Raw genomic sequence first — 8,708 nt, forward strand, 5'->3', positions numbered from 1 at the left:
TTCACCATCGATGATTTTTATATTCGATCTTCACAATGACTTATATCTTCAATCTTCGTCATTGATATCTTTTATTGTCTTGATGCTTTTCAAATTTTTATTTCTTCTATCACCATACAATTAATAAAAATACTATATTTTGACATTTAGTAAAAATAGTTTATTAAAAGACTAATTTTTAATATTTTATCGAAGAGTATTTTTTACAATTGAAAAATAGAAATGTTAACAATGCCACAAGATTGAAATTTTTTGAGAGAAAACAATTATTACAATTAAAAAATAACACTAAAAAATTATTTTTGGATTTTCATTTAAGAAAGAAGAATTCAAAAACACAGAGTGTGGGATAATTCAAATAAACTAGAAAGTCGTTAGACTTAGGTCTTGTTTAATTTCATTTGGAATTCCTATTTTGAGTATTAATTTAATTTGGTTTCTAACTTTATTTATTAGAGTTGCTAATTTGTTTGAATACTTTTTCTTAAGGAATTTTTTTTTCTCTAAGAAAAGTGGTAAAGTGGGGAGGTTCCCCAAACTACTTGGCAGGACGCTAGTAGTATGTTGGGGCTACCAACAAATGTTCACATAGAAGATTAGTATACAAGTTTAAACATTAAATAATTTTATCCAATTATAAATATTCAATTAGCCTTATATGTTTTGAATTTCCTTGGGCATGGTTTTACAAAACCTTAACTCCTTGGGGAACGTTTGATAAGGAGAAGGAATTCATCATTATTTTTAGGTATAAATAAAATTTATTTGATTAGTTATAAATATTTTAGGAAATATTTTATAATTTTTTTGTGAATAAATAAGTTACGTGATATTTTTTACTGGTAATTTTATTTTTTTATTGATTATTTTAATTATTTATCACATTAAATAATCTAATAAGAGAAATGTGATCTTTTATTGTAGTAAGAAAAATAATAAGTTGGGAAAATTAGATTCTCAACTCTATTTAAAGAAGTTTTCGTGTGAAACCTAACTAAAAAATATTTTTAAGAAATATTCTTTCTGAATAATGTTATTTTTAAAAAAAAATAAATATCAAACATGAAAAATAATATATAACTTTTAACTAACTTTTTAAGTGTCTTGCAATATCACATTCTTCTCCATGTCAAACATTCAACCTACCTGCTTATTACGTTCTATTTTGTAATAATGGAACATTGTGGCACGATGACTCCAAGTTCTCAACCCCTTTCACAATCTTGTTCTCTTCTATGGATTTTCCCCACAACACAGCATAAAATCCTATCACGATTATAACCGCACCAATCAAACTGCAAAAAGTCATTAGAAAATTAAGTTTTTGGTCAATATAATAGAAAACAAAATTCACTATTTTGGCAAAAACAAATCGATGGGACTTGGCATAATTTTGACATACAAGTGTATGTTTCATTTTCTGTTCCATGAAGCAACAAGTTGTAAAGTGGTTTTTCTAGTTAAAATTTTTTACCTTCCAAGGCTTAAATCATCCCCGAGAAAAATTGCAGCCATGAAAACGGTGAAGATGATTGACACAGGCTTGAACATAGAACAAAACAGAGGTCCGGCTTTAAGGACGCACCACGTGCAAAGGATGTAACGTATCAATGTTGCAGCAATTGCCTATTCACAAATCACAATCGGCATTAAAGAGATTACTGTATTAAGGATGGACCACAAGCACCAAATTGTGTAGACAGCGAACTAAACCATGTCAATTGCCACAGTATTTACCCTTTAATGAGATGCTATGTAAATACTTAACAGGGTTAAAAACAAAAGAGAAAATAAAAGATTTTTACACTGTTGTCTGTTATTCAATTGTAAATGATGATATACGATAAACTTTTTATTTTTTTTTATAGTAATTACATTAAAAAAACATATCTATTGTGTTTTGTATTTTTTTTATGGTGACATTTAAGGGAAATATTTATCAACTTTATTTTTGACGGTTATGTCAGGTTCGAATCGAAAGACGTTGAATTTGAAGTTCTCATTTTGAGTCATCATATCACTTAAGCTGTTGATATTTTATTAATGACTAATATTTATTAGAAATCTTGATTGGACCATCTTTAATTAAATCTTGTCTTTCAATCGGTGTAAATTTTTTAAGATAAGTGCAAAATAATTATAGTAAATGAAAATATAAATGTATTTAAATATTGCATTTTTCAACCATGCATATCTTAGTGAAACATTTATCAAATGGTTCCGTTTCATCTTTCAACCCTCTCATTTTCAAATTGGCAGATGAGAAAATGACCTGTTACCTGATATAGAATGCCAATCAAGCCGATATCGAACTTGAGCTCCCATTCCGTTGGATCTGGAACAGCAATTAAGGCGAATACTGCACACTGAATGGTTGAAAATAAGAGCTGGAGAAGACTATGACTGTTACAGCAGGGAATTTGTGTGCAACCGAAGCCTGAAACGTGTAGCAGCAAAAGGAAGAAATAACTGAAATTAGATCAATTACACTTATAGTCTTTATATCAATAGTTACTCAGATTAAGTTACTTATCCTGAATTTTCATTCAATAATTAACAATAATATAAAAGACTTATGATATATCTTTAACATGCATAGATTTGTAACCAAAAGGCTAGTGTAGTGGTATAAAATTTCCTTATATTCACATAAGATTGTGTATAAAATTTATTTAAAATAGTGACAATCACAAACCACGAGCTAGATTAATTTCTCATCCAATAAATTGAGAAATACATGTGATCTCTGATGTATTGGTAATATAAAATAATTATTTTACTGCATAGACATCATTATTATTTTTATCAATTTTATATATTTTTCTTTTGTTATAAAACTATAAGCAATAAATATCAACTATTAAAATTAAAGGGCCTAAAATTGCACAAGACGTAAAGTGTGGGGATAAAAAATTCAATTAACTTATTCATTTTCTTGGTAAAGAGTAAAGACTCTTTGATTAAAAAAAAAATAGACTAGGAAGTAATAAACAAAACCTGATATATGTACCACAGGGAACAAACGATAGAATCTCCAACACAAAATATCCCTCCCAAGATCCAGTTTATTTGCTGCGAAAATTGAAGTTGGTTCGAAGAGTTTGACCAATGTGTCTTAAAGATCGGTGGGCCTTTGTACAGTATCACAACAAATGCTCCACCAATTGATATTAATGTTCCTAAGACCTTAGCTTGGCTGCTAGAATGTCTCCAATGTACTTCTTCCATCCTAAACCATTAAATATATTGAGATAATATTAGTTAAGAACGTACACTGCAATTAGAACTTTATCATAAATTAAGTACGATTAGAATTGAGAAGTTTGGCAGATATTAAGAAGAAAGGGTTGTTCAAATTGTTTAACTGGGATTCAATTTCTTTGTTCTGGAGGTCGATCTCTTTAATCATAATTATAGTCATATCAGCCACAAGTCCAACAACTGTCCACAATTTCTCTAGTTATGTAATGAAATCACAATAGCAAATAGCAATCTAAAATAACAATAAGAAAGTCTTATCTCACATTGAGATAAGTCATGTGGATCACATGATGCTATTTAAATAATTACAAATTAAAGTTTTAAGAATATTATTTGGATAAAATATTTTTTATAAAATTTGATTTTAGTTCTTGAACTTTAACTTTATTTAATGTGATCTCTGAACTTTACAAAAGGATTGTAATTTCCATCCTTCCTTATGATGAAATTATCCGTGAAAAGATATGAAAACCACTGTTTTTTCTAAAAGTTTATAGACTGAATCAATTAAAATACAAAAACTAATATTTTTTATACTGAAAATACATAAATTAAAAACATATTTTGTCTAATATTAACTTTGATGAAGTGGTTTCCAGAAGATACCCATAACTAAAATCTAAAACACAAACAAAGTAAATAAATTTAACTACCTATGTTCTTTAGAGGTGGTTTCCATGTGTGATCGAAGATAAGACAATATATCTCATAATCCTTCTAAATAAAAGGAAATTAATGATGACATCAACTGTCGGTTTTATCGAGAAAAAGATTCCCTACTAGTTTTGTTAAAGACTAACCACCAAACTCCAAAATTTTCAAGAAACAAGCATCCTGAAGGTCCTATTGTTTACCATTTGAGTTGTACAATGTCACAATTGGTTCAGAAAAAAAAAATACCTAAATATGAGAGCAAGTATAAAAGTGAAAGCTGGAATGAGATTAAGCATGGCTGATGCAAGAGTAGCCGAGCTTAGATCTATGCCAACGTAAGCCATTATCTGTCCTGAACTCCTGCACATGGTACATAAAATACTAAATCAGATATACCACATTTATCAGGAAAAGCATCACATGAACGAATATAACAAACAAACAAAAAAAACTAAAAAAAAGAAGCTAGAAATAGGATCAGATAAAAAAAAGTACATTATTATAATTGACAAGAAAAACATCCTAATTTATTAAAAAAATGAGGAAACCACAAAATATTATAATTAATTAACTAGTAGGTGAAACTAATAAAATTGATTCAATGGTTAAAAGAAAAAAGACATTAAATAAAAATTATGAGTTTGAATTCTTTCCATTCATATTTTAATAAAATTAACCATTAACATTTGTTAATAAAAATTAACTAACAAATGCAGATGAAAGCATCATAATAGTGAGAAAAGTAATACTAACCCAAAGATTGCAAGCAAAAAGAAACAGCAAAGTGCAGAGAATGTGAGTGGAGGACGCTCTATATATATATATATATATATATATATATATATATATAGAGAGAGAGAGAGAGAGAGAGAGAGAGAGATCACAAATATCTTTTATGTAGTTAATCTTACTTGAGTTAAAAAAGATTAGTGTTTTCCTTTCAAATATTAGATACCGTATGTCTGAAGCTTCATCTTACCATCAAACAAGTGTATATATCAACGGGCGCCAAACTAAGATTATTTAAGTTTAATTAGATGTTTTGGATATAAAATGTTGATATGCAGTTGAGTTAAATACTTAGAGGAATTACATACATATTTTGTATCAACCGCATGTCATAAATTTTTTTACACCCTCAACTAACAAAAGAATATTAGATAGTATAATTTTAAAGATAAATATTATAAAAATTCATAAAGTTACCATACATGATTTTTTTTCTTTCTGAATTGCCATACATGATAATTATAGTTAATGATAATGTAATTTTTTTACACAATTATTTTATGCATAAAATATTTAATTATTAGGCTTAAATACAATTTTTTTCCTCCTATTTTGTTCAATATGTAATTTTAGTGTTTCCATTTTAAAATAGAAATTTTTTGTTCTATTATTTTAGTTCTCTTATTTTAAAAAAGAAATATATGTTCATCTTATTTTAAAAAATTTACAATTTTAATCAAATTCTCCATTTTAACTATATTTTATTTTGATTCAATTGAATCCTAGATTTAACATTTATTTAAAATACTATCAAGAAATGTGAAAGAAATTGTTTCCTTGAATAATTCATTAAGCACCATTTGCTTATATACAAGATTACAAGTTAAATATATATAAGCTAAAGATATATTAATCCAAAATTGGATAAATGGTTTTGAAGATATTGGTAATTTACATTTCTCTTTTCATAATTTTTAGTTTATTATTGGTGTATTGTTTTATTTATTTGACTTATTAATGATATTGTTTTTTTTTTTGTCTTTGTAGATGAAATTAACGGTGATGTTGAGAAAGAAGAAAAAATTGTTCTGGATTTCATAGTCTACAACTCTAATGTTTAATTTCAATATTTTAGAAGTTTATTTTTGATGACATTTAAATTTCAATTATCAAATGGTTATTTTGAAGACTTTAATCACTTTAATATTGAATGTTTGAATTTAATTTAGTTTGATTTTTATATTGGATTTTATTTTAAGTTATTTGAAATAATATTTTTTTTACAAAAAAAAGACAGAAAGTGGGTCAATCCACATAACCCACCAACCCGTGGTGGACTGGACTGACATTTTATTAGCCCATACAAAAGTAGGTCGAGTTGGACTAATCCATTTTTAGCTCAATCGGTTACGGGTCAACCCACATGAGTCGAACTGACCCATTTTGACAGTTCTAATCTCGTGGTGTTGCTCCATAAGGTCTTACGTATTATTGGTCCAAGTGACAGCTCACTTACTCCATGTGCTATTTTTGGTCCAATATTAAAACCCAGAGAGCTAATTCAGTTAAAAAAGTATATTTTAGAAATTAAAGTTGACGTATATCTTTTTCAGACAGAAAAAATATCGTATTTTAAGTTTTAAATCCGGACAGTCAAAAAAAGTTTTAAATCCGTTAAACCTGAATATATTGGGCCTTTCTTTTTGTTCTCACTATTTTTAAGGATACCTCCTAATTTTATTTTAAACTTTGTTTCTGATGTTATCCCTAACACTTTGTTTTGTTTACCAAACAAAGATATATTAAAATAATAAAGTGAAAGAAAAGAAAGTGAAAAGAAAAAAAATAAAATAGAAAATAAGACGATTGTTGTACTAATAACGTTTCCTTAGTTTACCATTTAAAATAGTTAATCTTTTAATTGATCTTTTAGAATAGTTTTTCCTTTAGATAGTTTTTAGATAGCATTTTGCTTATATATGTGCTTACACATATTGAAGCCTAATGAGGTTTTTGTTTTTTTTTAACGGAGAAGCCTAATGAGTTAAATGATATAGATTTGTGATTCGATGTTTTCTGTGCATAACCATTAAACTTATTATAGAAGTTATATTTAACCCAAATATTTAATTTTGTGTTTGTATAAATTGTAAATTATTTTAATTTATTTGGAATACATAGATATAGAATGCTAAAGATTTTTTTTTTCCGTAATTCAAATACGTGCTAGTTTGATTTTTATTTTTACATTATCATAATAAACCAATGTAGCCTTCTGGATCGGACAATGAAGCTCCAAAAGCAGATTTCGCAACCAACATGACTCTGAAACTACATTGGCAACCCTTCGATATTCAGCCTCTGCACTAGACCTAGACAAAGTAGCCTGTCGTTTAGCTGACCAAGAGATCAAATTATCACCAAGAAATACACAATACCCAGAAGTAGACCGTCTCGTATCTGGGCATCCACCCCAATCAGCATCCGTATAAGAAATAAGAGTGGATGTAGATGATGGATAAAGATGAAGACCATGGTCTATAATACCCTAAATGTAGCGCAATATGCGCTTGAGAGCGTGCATGTGCTCATCCTTTGGGTCATGCATGAATAAGCACACATGTTGCACTGCATATGTAATGTCAGGTCTAGTAAAAGTAAGGTATTGCAGAGCCCCAGCAAGGCTCCTGTAGAGAGTCGGATCCTCAAATGAAGTGCTTGATGTAGCACTAAGCTTTGGTTTAGTATCAATAGGGGTAGATGATGACTTACAAGAAGACATGCCAGCACGATCAATAATCTCCATGGCATATTTCTTTTGAGATAAAAACAAACCACCAGCATGATGAGTTACAGCAATGCCCAAAAAATAGCTCAACTGTCCCAAGTCCTTCATAGCAAATTCTGAGCTAAGAAGGGTAATAATGGACTTACGAAGCTCATAAGAGGAAGCAGTCAAAATGATGTCATCCACATATAACAAAATATAAGCCATAGAAGTACCTTGTCGATAGATGAAAAGAGAATGATCCGAAGTGCTATGAGAGAACCCGAGTGTATGAACAAAATTAGCAAATCTCTTATACCAAGCCTGTGGTGCCTGTTTAAGCCCGTATAGAGATTTCTTTAACAGACAAACATGATTAGGTTTTTGTGGGTCCCTAAAACCCATAGGCTGATGCATGTAGACAGTCTCATTAAGTTCACCATGTAAGAAGACATTTTTTATGTCAAGTTGATGAATGAGTGATGCCTTAGACAAAGCCAGACTCAGAACTGTGCGAATAGTTGCTGGTTTGACCACCGGACTAAATGTGTCACCACAATCTACGCCAACCTGTTGAGTTTTGCCATCACCTACAAGACGGGCTTTATGCCTCTAAAAAAGAACCATTAGATTTTTCTTTATGAGAAAAAATCCACAATGATCAAATTACATTAACATCAGGTGGACGGGGCACCAACTCCCACGTCTTATTTTTTATAAGAGCATCAAATTCATCATCCATAGCCTTTTTCCAATTCGGGTCCCGAAGGGCCGACACGGGGTTACGTGGCAGAGGGGATTTAGCAATAGTGGTGTGAAGATTAAAGATCTTCTTTGGCTTAACTATCCCATGTTGGCTGCATGTAACAGGTCGAGGAGGTGGGCTGGGACGTGAAGAAGGGGCTGGACTAGGAGGAGGGGAAGCAGTCGCTAGATAATTCGTACAATTAACAATACTCTTCTTTGGCTCAATGTTTGGGCCGATTGCAATATTAGAGGAGTTGGGTCCGAATGGAACTAGACCAGGAGTTTGAGCATTAGGAGTAGTGGATTGAGACACTAAATGGTGGACCACGTATGGGTTTGGGCCATCATCTAAGAAATCATAAGTCTGAATATGAGGAGTATGTAATTTAGCAAATGGAAATTATGTTTCATCGAAAATGACATGACGACTTATAATTATTTTCCCAGAAGATAAGTCAGCATTTATAACCACGATGATTCGAAGGATATCCCAAAAAACACATGGAGTAGAGCAAGGTGTGTATGCCTGCTGAGGGTGTGCATTACAACC

At 30.1% G+C, this 8,708-nt stretch overlaps 1 pseudogene; it reads right to left on the reverse strand.

The window, feature by feature from the left end:
• Positions 1 to 1,103: 1,103 nt before the first annotated feature.
• Positions 1,104 to 4,722, reverse strand: LOC114370390 (annotated as a pseudogene).
• Positions 4,723 to 8,708: the final 3,986 nt, after the last annotated feature.

Source organism: Glycine soja, chromosome 2, assembly GCF_004193775.1.
Source record: "Glycine soja cultivar W05 chromosome 2, ASM419377v2, whole genome shotgun sequence".
Taxonomy (NCBI): Eukaryota; Viridiplantae; Streptophyta; class Magnoliopsida; order Fabales; family Fabaceae; genus Glycine; species Glycine soja.